Consider the following 15381-nt stretch of genomic DNA (forward strand, 5'->3'; position numbering starts at 1 on the left):
ATAATGGTGTGAGATGATGGGTATGTTAATTGCTTGGTTGTGGTGATCATTTCACAATGTATACATGTATCAAAACATCAAGTCATATAGCTGAAATACCGGGGGTGCCAAAAAAATGTATACAAGTGGACACTTTGGTCAACGTTACTCAAGCAGTAGTTCATAATCAGAAGAGTCTGGATGCTGATGGTAACCACTTTGAGCACCTCTGGTAATTGCAGACGTCAAATGTGACTTGTATTCATATTTTGTTATCAGTATGTATTAAGTATAACAATTTTAATACAGTTTTCCTTTCTTAAAATGTGTATACACTTTTTGGCACCCTTTGTATATATAATTTTTGTCAATTATACCTCAAAAATGCTGAAAATATTAATAATAAAAGATCAGAATTCTTTCTAAGTTTAATTGGAGAAAGTCACCAGAAAATGAGCTGACTTGTGAGTATCAATTTTGGGGGGAAAAAAAAAAGAACTTGTTCAGGAAAAGAACAGATAGGGGATTTCGAAATTCAGAAAAAAAAGAAGTTAGAATTTTTAACCCTTAGCCATATCACATTTCTTTCTTAAACAGGAACCTGTTCTAAGAATTATTTTCCAGCCAATCACATGAATTACAGTGGTTGTATTGTACTTTGGTAGGAAGACTATCCCTTCAGGGTAGAAGTTTCCTCAGTCTAATGGAAATTGTTTTTCTTGGGATTTGATATGAAAGATGAAATCTGCTACCTATGTTATATGATCATCCGTCATTTCTTTAGATAGGAGGAGGAAGAGAGAAAAACACAAACCAACAACTCTCCATTTTCATGAACCAGATATCAACACAGTATGCATCAAAAGATAAACAAGTTATTATTTTTTTCGAAAATACCTATGTACAATGGTCATATGGCCACTTTCACAAGCCTCAACATGAAAATAGGTATGACAGGGGAAAAAAAGTTACAAGAAAAAATACATAGTAAGTTAGTAGCATATTAGTGGAAACTAAATCTGTGAACATTCTCAAGATATACTTTATGTATGAATATTCCCCTTGCCCCCAAATAAAATGATAAACACTCTTGTTAAAGCCTGTCTGATCACAAATCTAGGTGGGAATTTACAATCTGCTTTACTTGTAGACAAGCTTGACTTGATTTGACCACCCCATGAAAGAAAAAGGAAATCCAATTATCCACAGATTGAGAAACGGAAACTCATTCTTAGCAGGATTTTAATTCAAATACAGCCAACTTCATTATGTATGAAGATTTGAAGTTTCTTAAGGAAATAGAAAAACACAAAGGTAAAGACTGAGGAATAAACTGTTGTCTAGGGCTTGGGATTTAGATCTCAAAGAATTTAAGAATTTTAACCCTTTCTCGTTAGTAACTAATAGGAATAACTTTGTGGGCTAGCTCTTAAATATTTTGCTCCCAGGCTGACACTAGATATAGTCAACTGTTCAATGCAACATTTTATTTTTGTTAGTAGGTCTAGTTTCTTCATTACTGTTTGAATTTACTGTGTACTTAGCTTAGTTTTTTAACTGTTTCTTTTACCAATCTCCCTATATGCCGATGGATTTTTCCATTTCACATTGCATTTCAGTTTTTGTTTTATATATTTTTGAAGGAATAATTTTAATTTAGAATTATTTCTTCTGAGTGAATTAAACATTATTTCTTTATGGAATGACTCCATAAAATAATAAAGTCATCTTACCTTTTTTAAAGTTACCTTTAAAGTCTTTTTTACCTTAAAGCCTGATAATGCAGCTACCTTCACTTTCTTCTAGTTAGTTCATAATCCTGTCTTTCAATTTCTTTTTTTCTTTCAAATTTTAATATGCATTTGTTTTAAACAATTCTATAAATATTGCAAAGTTGGACTTCATAATTTTGGTCTTACAGTTAATATATTGGAACTGGAGAGAGTATATTATATTTATTTTCATTACTGATCAATTTTGATTTATGCCTACCATCTTATTTGTACTTTCTCATTGTCCTAATTTTTCTGTTTCTTTTTGTCTCATATCCTGCCTTCTTTTGATTCATTAGCATAAGTTATTTTTCTTTTCTCAATCCATTTAGCTCTCTCTTGTAAATTGTACTTTTATGTTTACTTTTTTAATGAGTTTCATGCATAATTAAATCTAGAACAAGTCTAATATTATTCAAGATATTTACTCTTCCTCCCACAAATTTAAGAACCTTAGAACACTTTAATTCAGATAGCTCCTAGTAATTCATATGCTGTTGTTTCAGTTCTATATTGTTACATTAATTGCACCATTATACATTAAGTGATGTATATTAGGCTGTATTTCATTCACATTTTATACGTTAGACAATATCTCACTATCTTCCGTTTCTCTTAATCTGTCAGAGTTTTACATTTCCTCTTTGTCTGTGCAATACAAAAAAAAACTACAATTATACTTTTATAGATTGTTTTTCACAACAAATGTTTGTTCAAATCTTTCTTGCATAATTAGTGACATCTTGGTTTATTACTTCTCACCTCTTAGAGCTCTCTAATATAATTTTTCTTCTACCTTAGATATATTCTTTAGAATATTCTCTAGTATGGATTTAGTGGTATAAATTATTCTCAGTTGTCTGAAAATGAATATTTTACCAATATGTTTGAAAGATATTTTCACCAGATATATAGTTTTAGGTTGACAGTTATTTTCTTCAGCACTTTGAAGGTATTTACTTGTCTTCTGGCTACTGCTATTAAGAAGTCAGCTGTCCCTCAAATTGCCATTTCTTTGTAGCAATCATTTTTTTCTGTTTGCGTTTAACATCTTATTCTTTCCTCTAGTATTCTACAGTTCACTCTGATTCACATAAATTAGTTGATTTTTTTCTTATTTATCCTGCTTAATTTTGTGTCTTATCTTTGCAGTCCTTCCATTGAAGGGTTGGTGTTTTTCCAAAATTTCTGGAAAATTCTTAGCCTATATCCCCTCAAATATTGTTTCTTTCCCAATCTCTCTGATTTCCTCCTTTGGAATTCTAATTAGATATATGCTAGATTGTATCTATCATTTATTTTGTCTTACCCTCTCAGGTACATTTTCTATGTTTTTGTGTACATGGTCCCCCAAATTCAATTATGTTCTTCTCTTATAGATTTCTCACTAAATTTAAAGTGGTTATGCTTGACATATTTTTGGAACAAATAGATTACATAAATCCAGTTAGCAAATCTGAGTGAGGATTAAGTTGTGATACAAATATTTAAAGGAGATATTTTCCTCTTCCGACCTATGCCAAAGTTATGTCCTCTTCTGTGTTTCTTCTGTGTTACTCATTTTCCATAGCATCGCAGCATGGGTCTTTGAGGTTCTAGCTTTAGCAGAATCTTCTATTAGATTCTTCACTTTGAGGAGGTCCTAGATTTTGTCTCCCATACATGAAGCCCCATGAAATTTTGAAAATGCTGCAGGAAACTGTAGCCTTACATTTTTAAACACTTTCTTGTTCCATTATTTCCATTCTGTTTTTAAGAAATGTCAATAATATGTCTGCTGTCTCCTTTGACTTTCTAGAATATTCTCTTTAATTCTGTGGTCTCATTCATTTGTTCTATTTCCTCAGAGTTGTCTTTCATATCCCCAATTCCATTACCAACAGTATCCAATCTTGAGTTTTCTTTTCCTTCTATATTTTCCATTTCTGATGTAGTTTTATTTCTCACATTTGTTTCCTGAGTTCTGTCAAGCTAATGTTTTTGTCACCTTCTATTGTCTTATCTCTACTTTGAGCATTTATTTTTGGTAGCCACTATTAAGCTAACTTTGTAAATACTTTTTATCCTAATTTTTACCTGCTTCATGGTAAAATATTCCCCATTTGAACCAATTTTCAATTCTTTATCATATTTCTGTCCAGATTTTTCTTACACTATTTTGAGAGGTCCCATCCTGGTTACTTTCTGATTGTAACTAGATTTTCAGTGCCAGCTATGTTGTTAAAACATAAAATAGGGGAGAGCCTTGGAAAATGAAATAGTCAGTAAGCAGCTTAGTTTTCACCTAATTGTCTCTGTACACTTACTTCCTCATCAGTTCTCTGTCAAATGAGAAAGTTTCCACTTCAGGTGAACAGGAATTTTTTCTGGCTACAATGACACCCTTTATCCCATAAGTCATTATGTAATGATTTAGCCTACTTCTCTTTAGCTGACAAAAATTCTACAGCTACAAAATTAATTATAAGCTGTTTACTGATGTGCAAAAGAAAACAGGTAGTAAACATGGCATGTCACTGCATTTGCTCCTTTATCCCTACCGCCAAACACTCTGCAGTGTCACACTGGGATACTCACACAACACATTGGACACACAAACACATCTAGATCATACTAGCTTATTTTGTTCAAGGAACAACAGAAGGCCAGAGTGCTTGGAAAGTACTGAGCATGTGTGAGAGGAAGTCAGAGGAGCAGGTAATGGCCAGTTTACACAGGCCTATAGGTCATAATAAAAGTTGTAGTAATTTCTCAATAAAATAGGAAGTTATTGGCAGGTTTTAAGTAGAGAAGAAATGTAATATATATCTGACTTCATAAATAGGAAATAAGACAGGAAGTACATAGACCAATTTGAATGGTATTTTCATGATGTAACAAGAAACTGGACTAAGGCAGTAGCAGTAGAAAAGGAGTGAAATGGACAGATGCATCATTTGGGAGATACAACCAGTAAGACTTGTTATTGGATGAGATATGGGAGGGGAGGAGAACAAAACAGAGGATTCAAAGATAGCTTGTAGTAATTTCTCTAAACAAAGGGGGCAATGGGGACTTATGAGTAAGAATAGGAGGAACGTTTCTAGGGGGAGGATCAGTAATAAATACTAAATAAATACTGTTTGAAACAAATATTAAATACATGAATACATGAAGATACATTACTTTCTGGTCTCAAAAGGCATATAACTCAATGGGGAAAAATAGACAAGAAAGAAGGACTGCCAACAAAAAGGTGGTAAGTGCTACAATTCTGAGCATGTATAGCACTGCAGAAGTACATAGAAAGGACACCTAAACCATTCTTTGGAAGTCAGAGTGGACTGCTTGGAGGAAGTGATCGTCACGTGAATGAAGATCAAATGGTGAGAAAGAGCTTAGTGCTTTCTGGAAGACTCAGGATGGCTGACACAGCAAGGCAGGAAACAGTGAGAGAAGGAATGGAAAGATAAGGCAGATAGATCATGAAAAGCTTTTTAAACCATATTCAGAGTTTGGTACATATCCCGAGGGCAACAGGAGTCAGGATAGGCTATATTAGCAGGAAAACCTAAAAGTACATACTTCCCTTCCACTCATATTTCATTGGCAGGCCCTAGTCACAGACCTCACACAGCTGTGTGGGCTGGGGAGCAAGGTCTCCTGCATGCCCGGGAAGGAAAAGGAGGGAGTCAGTGAGGACTAGTAATGTCTACCACAGGGGAAGGCCAATTATTATGTAGATTATATATTCTGTACCAAGTAGTACCAAGTAGCCACATTTATTCTTCAGTGGAAAAGACACAGGGACAAGTGTTAAAAAAAAAAAAATCTATTAAAGTTCCAGTCTATGTATATATTTGTCTACTGCTACAGTACATGAATAAGGATGCGTACACTGTCATCACATCTGTATGTCACATTTACGATGTTCAATTTTTATTATGGGCTCTACTCCAAATGTGTGAACAGCTGAAACTGAGGAGCAGAGAAAGCCCACTATGGCTGCCAATTGGAAGAGATTTGCTAAATACATAAGACACCACTGATGAAGAAAACTTGTTTCAAATCTGATCTCCAAACAGAAAGACCCCAGGATAGATGCTTCAGATTGCTGTGATGGGCTCAAGCTGCTGCTTCTCGCCGTGCGCTCTGTGTATGTGTGGGCCTCGGAGGGAAGAGCACAAGAATGGATTTTAACACTGGTTGTGACTCTCCTTAGTGAAAACTAGCCAGTTTTTATATGACAGGGAAAGTCCAATCTACCGCTGATATGAATCTCTGCTTAAACTATTTGACGTTGCTTGAACTACACTACTTTTGCCTACTATTTACATGAGGGAACATAGCATGTGCCTTGGTTTGAGTAAAACCCAAATTCACCCAGGGTTTCACCACCTACTAGCTGTGTGGTCTTGGGCAATAAAGTCCAACTTTGTGAGCCTCAGCTTCCTTATCTAGAGGGTGATCATAATAATGTGTATTTTATTGTGCTGTTACGAGGATTAATTTTTTTAAGACCTCTACATCACATCATGCCATGCTTACTGTGTGGTAAGGGTTCAGTTAATGGGCGCTCCTACAACCTCATTGTTTCAGTTCTCTGTGCTTAGTTGTAGTTTTTGGATAAAACTTATTTTCTTTAGTTAAATTCAAAATAACATCATTCTTATTTTAAATGCACCAAAGAATCATTACACACTGAGGAATTTTTATAAAGTTCATTATAGTGAAGTAAATTTGTTTTTTTTAAAAAAACACAAAACCTATTAAGGTCAGATCGCTTTTGGTTTTCATGAAGTGCTGACAAGTAAGATCAAATGTGTACCACATGTTTTCCCATTTGTTAGGAACTATGGATGTCCTGGCATCTGGTACAGTGACACCCACAGTCATGCCCACAGGCTGAAGGGCTTAAAAAACCTGAAGTAGAGAATCAGAACTCAGTGTGTTTGGTGCCTTGAAAAAGTCCTCAAACACACAGCCCTCAGATTTGGCTTGGTCCACTGATGGACCCCTCAGGAGCCCCCAAAATTCAGCGCTGTAAGTATAAATGCAAATAGTATGTGCTGCAGATTTCCCAGGCGATCTGATCTGTTTCAGGGTTCACGTGGTAGAACAAGTTACAAAGAAAGAGGCACAGAATTAAGTAGTGTCTGGACATTAGCACTTAAATAGTAGTTATGTAAAACACACAAGGGTAAATACAAAAGACACGTAATGTTGAAAAGCACTACATCAGGGTCAATGTCGTCACCAGGTTGCCAACATTGGGAAAGAAAGAGCAGAAAAGAACAATAAACAGAACGCACATCCTGAAATCAGGCCTCAGAGAACAATAAGACTGAGGGAGATTGGGTAACAATCTTTGAAACTGAGGTTTAGCTAATGAATGGCTCACTAACTAACGCACTTCTAAAGGTCCTTTCTTTCCTATTCCTATCCCTATTCCTTCCACATATGTGCAAAGAGAAGGGCAAAAAAGCCAACTTCTGAAAACAAGCTGAAGGGTAAGAATTTCACCACTGTTTCACATTTCCCTCTACATTTGCAAAGATCAAGGTTCAGTCTTTCTTGCAAAGGAAGCATAGAAACGTGTAAAAGAGGTAGCTAGAAATGAAAGTTATTTGTGTAGGAGAGACAGACATACACCATTTTACTGGGTTTTAGAGCTACTTGGGTCCCTGATGGAATTTGTGACTGCATTAAATTGCTACGTTTGTGGTTTCGTTTCCTAACATTTGCTGTGAGAAAGGTTTGACTAGTTGGCCTCTGGTAAGTGACCAAACATCCCAGGACAGTCCAGTTCACACCTGTTGCCCCAGAGGCCTTATAGCATCTCCTTTCATGCTGAAACATGTCCTTGTTTGGTTGATAAATAACGTAGTCCACCCTACCTCTTGGGTTGTTTTCCTGAACTCTAAAATTCTATAAATTCTTCTGCTCATTTATTCTACATCTAGAACATATACAGCAATGCTCTCACCATAAAAATAATAGCTGATGCATATTTACCTTTCTCCACGAGCATGTCAGAATAACTGTTCCTCCCACTTAGGTCCTTTCATTTCAGCTGGATTTTTGCTACCATGTTTCCCCGAAAATAAGACCTAGCTGAACAATCAGCTCGAATGGAGCAAAAATTAATATAAGAACCAGTCTTATTTTACTATAAGACCGGGTCTTTAATATAATATAATGTAATGTAATGTAATGTAATGTAATGTAATGCAATGTAATGCAATGTAATTTAATGTAATATAATACCAGGTCTTATATTAACTTTTGCTCCAAAAGACACATTAGAGTTGACTGTCTGGCTAGGTCTTATCTTCTGGGAAACATGGTAGAAGTCCAAGATATCACATCTGTCTTACAGGATCAAATTCTGGGAAACCTAACTCACTTGAACATTTCAGTGAGGTAAACAAATGCTATTTATTCATTTTCCTGTGAGTAAAACACATCATTATATACCCAGGGGCCTTTCACAGATTAATAAATTTGAATGATTAAATTCTTATTTCTGAGGCTATGCTACACTTCCTATTTATAGCTAGTTAATGTACTTTGCAAAGGTAAGGGGTTTTAGGTACTAAAAATCGTTTAAATTATATCATTTTCTCTGGAAGTAAGATGTTTCAAGGGCATGTCAATCTCAAAAATACTTTGACCACAACTATATTTAAATAATTTAAACATTTTCTTTCCCAAGAATGTAATGATTAGTTACATATGTGTTAATGCTTATTCTAAATGACTTAAACTTAGAAGTTTACTTTAGAATGCATAATCTAAGGCAAACTGATCTTGAACTTAATGTGTCAACGAAATTATATACTTTAAATCTTTTGTTTGTAAGTTTTGTAAAAAGCTAAACCTCAAACTTACCAATTAAAATAAAAACTTCATTTTAGCATCACATAAGCCAAACAACTCTATTTCTTGGCTATCTTACGCATAATAGATGATCCTCCTTGGACATACAGGCTTCCTTTTTCATTTCCTTGTCAGCCATGATTGTGTTCTGGGACACTCCTCCCTATGACTGAGCCTCCTCCACCTTTCCCCTGACACATCACCCTCTGGCTTGCTTTCTCTCTCCTGCACCCTTTAACTGGAGCTGCTAGTAGTTTATAAAAGTGATAACTGCTTTCAGAAAAGCTGAGCTTTAAACATTAGCACAACAGCGTTGTAGGATATCTACAGGCTGTCTTCTGCCATCAGAACAGGAACTAAGACGAGTTCATCAAGTAATCAAGGCCATCTCAACATCATACCTTGCATTCTGGTCTTTTCTCCATCACTTAATCTTCACATTTGTCACCATTCAAAAAAAAAAGACTCAAACACAAATCATAAATTCATTTATCATCCAAGTAAATCTACAAACTCCAATCTGTAACTATTTATTTCTATCAAAATAATTTCCTGTAATAATTATAGACTCTTTCCATCCTATACATGTTTCAGAAATATTTTTAATGATTGATTTTTATACTTTAAAGTACGGAATATTAACAGAGTTTGACAAGTTATATTTCATATTAAAGATCAAAATACTTTGGAAAGTCTAATAGTCTAATAATAAATAACAGAAAAGAACAAAAAAATGAAACAGATGCTTTCAGATATAACTACAAAAATAAATAGAAATGAGTATTTGAATAGTCAAGGCTTATAATAATTATACCTAATATTTATCAAATACTTTCTATGTACCAGCTCTAGATTTAAGGACCTTCTGCTGTACAACTTTATGTAATCAACACAACAACCCTACAGGTTAACTATTTTGTAGATGAGGAAACAAAATCAAACATAATGAGAAAAACTTCCCAAAGTTCTCACAGCAAACAAGTAGTGGAGATGGGATTCAATCCGTGGATTGGCTCCAAAGTCCTTGCTCTTAAATCATAGCTCAATGGTTTTCAATCCTATCAACTTGAATACCCACTTTTTAAAATAAATGTGGTGTAACTACTATTCACCATCCTAAAATCAAATTCATAGAAAATATAATCTTCCTACAGATACAATTAGAACGAAATAAAATCATAGAACTCTCTAGTTGTTCTATAAAGGAGAAATAAAAACAAGAAATTTATAATAAAATAATTCAATACACAAGTACGCTAGAAGAAATAATGATCTAAACAACCAAAATTGTAGACAAGTGTGTTGCATTTTTTACTCAAATATGACAAGCAGCATTATCATCAGTGATGAGATTCACAACAGTGAACAACTCTTGGTAAAGTTTCCAATGAAACAAAGTAAAACCTTTCTCTACGTATTCAGTGGTTGTATTCTAGCAAATTCAGTTGATGTGAAAATACCATGTGCTTATACATAAAAAAATAATTTGGTTGTTCTTTCAGATAATGATAATTAAGTTCTTTACATATATGAATGTCTGGTGAGACTTCTAAAAGTCAGTAATACAAGGACAATTTGTTAAGCATGACCCTTCTGAACGTTGTTAGATATCCAGCCTCCTGAGTCCCCACTCAGTAAATGCCTGTAGGGCTTTTTAATCATTGGGACAATCACAAAACACGCCTCACAGATTTCCAAAACACTGCTAAGCAGTGGGACTGCCCCGAATGAATACCACTGAGAATAGATGATATGCTGAAAGCAGACAAGGTGCCACCCTATGAGAGTGAAATAAAGCACAAGACCAAACAAAGTTGGAAGTTTACTTTAGAATGCATGATCTAAGGCAAACTAGATCTTGAACTTTAAATACATACTCAAAACAGGTCTTCCAGCATTTTGTTTCAACACTTTCTCCCTTTTCGCCCGCGTAAGACATCATACTTGGACAACTGCGTACATACCTCTGGTCTGGCTCCTTTTCCAAATAGGTAGTCTTGGAATAGGCTCAGTCTACTTTGTGAAGGACAGCTTATTTACTCTTTTATTCTCTTTTGGTCAAACATCATCACCTTCCCTCCTCTGACTTCTTTCTTCATCATTCTTCCATTATTCCTAGAAGGTACTCCTAGAAAGCAGAATGGGACAGAAATGAGCCCCAAGAATATTTCTGTGATAAAAAGATCAGTTGGTATAAAGAAGACGATCAGCCTTCTAGAAATAATTTCATTCATTCAATAAATATTACTAACCACCTCAGATGGTACATACTGGGTTTGGTACATACTGACCATTTAAGAGGAAATTACATCATAGTAGGAAAACACACAAACAGGCAGTTTTGAGATACTGTAATCAATACCATTGCTAAGCCCAGGATGGTACTACGATAATAAGGAATCTCACAGAAATGACACCTGGCCCAAACTTGAGGGAAAAGAAACCTGAAGGAATGACAAGGAAGGGGAAGAATAGAAAAGGGGTATTTTAGATAAGGTTAGCAGTATATGTAATGACTCAAAGTCAAGAAAACTTGATGGAGTCAGGGAACTGCAAGTAACTCAGTGCTATTAGAGGCAGGACAGAAGTGACAAGCAATGAGACTAGACATGTTGGAAGAGGCCAGATCATGCTGGGTCATATTCGCCATGCTAACAAGATGGGGGGTGGGGGGTGCTACTTTATTTTGTAGTCTCAGAATATCTTCTGTACAATTTTTGCTTTAAAAAAGTTATTGCAAATGAATGCAGTGGTATCCAAACTTGTGGATCATACAACTCTATCAGTGAAGATTTTGAGCCTGTACTCCCAACAAATGTACATTTACAAATGTATGATCATATTCATATAATTTTATTTTCTACAAATATATTTTATATGTTTGAAATTTAATTTATAGAAATATATTTATATAATATTAATATATACACATATGTCTCTTAAAGGAAATAAAAATAAATACAAGTTCTAAAATTTCCTTCTTTACCCCAATATTGTTTGGGTATATACCCCACTATTTCACTTAAGACTACCGGGCTAATTGTGAATCACAAAATTTCAAAAATGTTCCATGAATACTTGAATGTACATTATAATCTCAATGGGTGAAAAACTTTGATAAGTATTTCAATTACCTGTATTTATTTTTTACATGTTTGATCAAAGTCTGTTAGATGTATTTGCTATACTACGCAAGAGACATCTATAATTTCTCCATGTATTGATGCTTTCACTTTGCATATGTTGATGTAAGCTATCCTTTGCATAATATATGATAATTTCACCATTCATTTGGATAATTTCCCTCATCAAAATAATAATCTATTCATTTAACAATTTTCCCAAAAACCTTCTTTTGCAGAAGGTTGATGTTGCCACCACTGCTTTTAATTTCTCTGTGCGTGATCTTTCCTTGCCATTCCATTTTCTCTTACTACTTTTTGTTATTTTAGTTTTGTCCCTTGGAAAGCAGCATAATTTGAATTTGGGTTTTTTTCTTCCATTTTTTAATATGAAAAATATAATCTATTTATATTTTTAATTTACAAATTTGTTATTCATGTGTATGTATTTTAATACACTCCTTGTTTATAATTTTCCCTATAACTTACTTTGCTTCTGTCTTTTTCCTTGTGGACTGTTGGTATGGAATTTCTGCTTTTATCAATTGGAATTATCTAAAATGTTCCCAAAACTCAAAATGTGCTTGAAATCACTTTCTCCAACTATCAATATCAATAATCCAAGAGAATCTCTTGACTCTCCTACGTAAACAAGAAACTCAGCATGTTTTTGCTTCCCTTTTTATTTATAAAATACATCTTCTTTAGGCATTGATTATTTTTATTTCCTATATTTTCTTTGGGTATAGTTTTGCATTTGCATTATATTTTGTATTTATATTTACAGCAAGAATTTAGATTTGTATCCATGTGTCACTGGTATCATTGTTTAACATCAATCCTCTAATGGCCTAATTTGTCTTTTTTTGGAGTTTGTTAGTAATGTATGTCCTAATCCAATGTATATTTAATTTAAATCTTTAAAGATAAATAAATGATATAATTTTGGAATCTGATTTTATGAATTTCTTTGCTTTATTTTCACATTTCAGATACTCATTTTTGTATTTCCTACATACCTTGTAAAAAGAAAGGGAAGCTGGAGTATGGTCAGCAGTATGGTGGCGTGAGTCATTCGTCTTTTCTCTCCCCTTTGATTAACAACTAATTAGACACCTATAACCAAACAAAAGTGCCTCTACATATGGCACCAGTACACCCAGGAGGTGTCTACCAACCTGTGCATCCAAACGTGGGCAGATAAGACCTCGGGAGGGGCTTGGACCTTAACTGCCTCAATAAGGAAAAAGGGAACATGGAGAATGCAAAACTAGGCCCAGACCCACACGTGAGAGAGAATTGGTGGGAGGTCAGCTTGCCTAAAGGAAGAATCTGGCAAACCAGCAGAGTGGCTTAAAGATGAGTTAGGATTCAGAGTGGGGGGAGGAACTTGCCAAGGCAGCCTTCCCTCCTCAGGGCAACACTGCAAGGGATTGGGCTTCGGTGGCAGCTGTAGGTGACCTCTCCCGCAGTGGAGGCTGAAAGCAGCAACCTTTCCCACGGAGGAGGTGAAAAACAAAAGTGGGGAGTGACTGTCTCAGTTGTGCGGTTTTGGCTGGCAAGACCCATTTCTCTCCAGCAATGCCTGGATTTCTGAGGAGGGACTTTCTCGTGACTGGGCCACCGGAGAGGAAAGGGAAGGAGGTAGATAAGAACATCAAAAGGCATTAAAGGAATGCATTTCCTGCTGTTTGTTTTGGGACTTAAGCAGGAGGTCCACCTCTGGATGGAGCACACTTAAGGATCCCCTCACCTGGCCCATGGGCACCTTCAAAGCCCCAAATGCTAAACCCACACCTCTCCGCCACTCTGCTGCTGACTTGTGCACGCTCTTGAGCGTGAGAAAGCCAGCCCCAGTAGGAGAAACCACAACTTGAGCTATAGCGCCACCTTCTGGAATACAAAAGAAAGGTTGCCAATAGCCAGCCTCTGCTGAATCACAAGAACCAAAGGAGACATACGACTTTAATTAAGGATGGGTCTGGTACTTCAAATGCAAAAGCAGACATGCATACCTTCAAACACTATGAAAAAAAAAAAATCAAGGCAATATAGTACCACAAACAGAAAATTACAATTATTCTGCAACTGAACTGAAAGGCATGGAATACTGCAACCTAACTGATAAAGAATTCAAAATAGTTGTTATGAAGAAATTTAATGAGCTACAAGACAATTCAGAAAGAATTCAAAGACCTCAGGAATAAAACTAATGAACAGAAGGAGTTCTTTACCAAGGAGATTGAAGTTATGAAAAATCAAAGATAAATTATGGAGCTGACGAATTCAACAAATAGGATGAAGACTGCCGTGGAGAGCGCTGGTAAAAGGGAAGGCCCAATGAAAGAAAGAATAAGTGACTTGGAGGATAGAAATTTAGAAATAATTATAGAAGAGGAGCGATAACTAAGATTTTTAAAGACTGAAAAAACCCTACAAGAGCTATTGGATTTTATCAGAAAGGCAAATATAAGAATTGGTGTACCAGAAGGAGAAGAAAGGGAGAAGGGGGCCAGAGTGTGCTTAAATAAATAATACTTGAGAACGTCCCAAATTTGGAGAAGGACTTGGACATACAAGTCAACAAAGCTAATAGTTCACCCCATTATCTCAATTAAAAAATGACCTTATCCAAGCTACATTAAACTGTCAAAAATTAAAGGAAAAGAGAGAATTCAAAGAGCATCAAGAAAAAAAGAAAAGAAGAGGAAAGGAAAGGAAAGGAAAGGAAAGGAAAGGAAAGGAAAGGAAAGGAAAGGAAAGGAAAGGAAAGGAAAGGAAAGGAAAGGAAAGGAAAGGAAAGGAAAGGAAAGGAAAGAAAAGAAAAGAAAACCCCATTAGGCAATCAGCATATTTCTCAGCAGAAACAGGTCAGGAAAGAGGTACATGGAAAGATGCTCAACATCGCTAATCATCAGGGAAATGTAAATCAAAACCACAATGAGATTATCATCTCACACTTATCAGAATGGCTATCAGCAAGAAGACGAGATAAATGTAGGCCAGGATGTAGAGAAAAGGGAACCCTTGTACATTGTTCATGGGAATGTAAATTGGTTCTGCCACTATCAAAAATAATTTGGAGGTTCCTCAAAACATTAAAAATAGCTCTAACATGTGATCCAGAAATTTTCCTACTGGGTATATACCCAAAGGAAAGTAAAACAGGATATTGAAGAGATATATGTACTCCCACGTTTATTACATATGGGAGTTCAGAATTCACAAGATATGGAAGCAAGTGCCCATCAACACATGAAGGGATAAAGAAGATGTTAGCTATATATTCATATATATATATATATATGAATACTATTCATCCATGAGAAAGAAGGACATCCTGCCATTTGACCTTGAGTACATTATGGACCTTCAGCACATTATGCTAAATGAGAAAAGTCAGACAGAGAACAAAAAGTACTATATGATATCTCTCATAAATAGAATCTTGAAGAAGAAGAAAAGCCAAATGTAAAAACAGAGAGTAAGTTGGTGGTTACCAGGGTTATGATGGGGAGGGGATAGGACAGATGTTGTTTAAGCTTACAAATTTGCAATAGGTAGTAAATAAGTCCTAGAGATCTAATGCACAATATAGTAATGTCGACAACAATATTGTATTATAATCAAACTGGCCAAGAGGCTAGAAC

The 15381-nt window shown here is 35.3% G+C and overlaps 1 long non-coding RNA gene across 1 annotated transcript in view; it reads right to left on the minus strand.

Moving 5' to 3' along the window:
* Positions 1 to 15381, minus strand: part of LOC141567827 (uncharacterized) — a 178060-nt gene that overhangs the window by 121312 nt on the left and 41367 nt on the right. The window contains exon 2 of the long non-coding RNA XR_016021632.1: positions 10574 to 10737. This is a non-coding gene — a long non-coding RNA (uncharacterized LOC141567827). The remainder of the gene's footprint in view (positions 1 to 10573; positions 10738 to 15381) is intronic.

The sequence above is a fragment of the Rhinolophus sinicus genome, chromosome 6 (genome assembly GCF_057876585.1).
Source record: "Rhinolophus sinicus isolate RSI-liver-muscle chromosome 6, RSI-T2T, whole genome shotgun sequence".
Taxonomy (NCBI): domain Eukaryota; kingdom Metazoa; phylum Chordata; class Mammalia; order Chiroptera; family Rhinolophidae; genus Rhinolophus; species Rhinolophus sinicus.